At 31.7% G+C, this 1,055-nt stretch overlaps 1 protein-coding gene across 6 annotated transcripts in view; it reads left to right on the forward strand.

Moving 5' to 3' along the window:
- LOC111706078 (insulin-like growth factor 2 mRNA-binding protein 2) overlaps nucleotides 1-1,055 on the forward strand; it is a 13,740-nt gene that overhangs the window by 5,916 nt on the left and 6,769 nt on the right. The gene's annotated exons all lie outside the window — the stretch shown is intronic.

A 1,055-nucleotide genomic window follows, 5' to 3' on the forward strand; every position in this document is an offset into this window, starting at 1 on the left:
GGGGGGGGGGGGGGGGTAGGGATCATATTAAATGAAATCTGTAAATAGATTAATTAATATTGCATTCAGTGCAGGTTTTTGAATCAATTTTTGAAAATGGTGATGTTTTCTGGTCAGTTTAAAGTCAAATTGTTCACATATTTAAAATATTGGGGGTAAATATTCCCACAACCTCTATTTTTGGAGGGTTAATTAAATAATTTTAAAATAATGAATTTCTTAATTACTTTCTTTCTAATTTTTAACAAAAAAGCTATAATTTTTAGCTTAAAATCACAACTTTAGCCTATGCTCGATACTGTAAATTGTCAATTAAAATCCCGGGTTTTAGTTAATTTTCGCCATTTTCCGTAAACTGGACGACGAAATAAAAATATACCTAAATAACGCCATGGAAATTGTTGATAAAAATCATATCTTAGATGGATGGACTTAGTTGTGCCTTAAACATAAAAATTGGTTTCTTATGCTTATTTTTATATAATGCGAACAATACCTGTAATTTTCTAACAATATCATTTTCTTTGCTATTGCTTGCTTTTTTTTAAGTAACCTTATCTATATATATATACTTCGCTTGTCTGTGTGTCGGTATGTATCAAATAAACGCGAAAACGGCTGAACCGATCGCGCCCAAATTTGTTGGGGTACCTTACATGACTAGGGTAGAACTACAAGTTTTCGTACTTTTAATATCCTTGACCAAAAAAATGCTAGAAAAGCATAAAACGGAAAAAAAATAGAAGGGTACAGGGGGTCCCAAGAAACATGAGAATTCAGTGACGAATTCGATATCGTCTTTGTTATGAATTAGCACTGTAATACCTAATTTCAAAAGCCATAATATTACTATGTCTGCTAGAGTTTATTTTATGAAAACGGTAAATGGCTGTAAAGATGTGTCTTTAATGTCTCTGCAAGATAAACAGTGAAGAAGGACAAGTTTACTGCGTTTGTATACTGAAATGGTTGAAAACATTGTAAAGCGGGTTGATAGAACAAACTTAGTAAGACACCCTTTTTCAGTCAAAACATAAACAAACAAATAGTAAACA

Source organism: Eurytemora carolleeae, unplaced genomic scaffold (assembly GCF_000591075.1).
Source record: "Eurytemora carolleeae unplaced genomic scaffold, Eaff_2.0 scaffold705, whole genome shotgun sequence".
NCBI lineage: Eukaryota > Metazoa > Arthropoda > Copepoda > Calanoida > Temoridae > Eurytemora > Eurytemora carolleeae.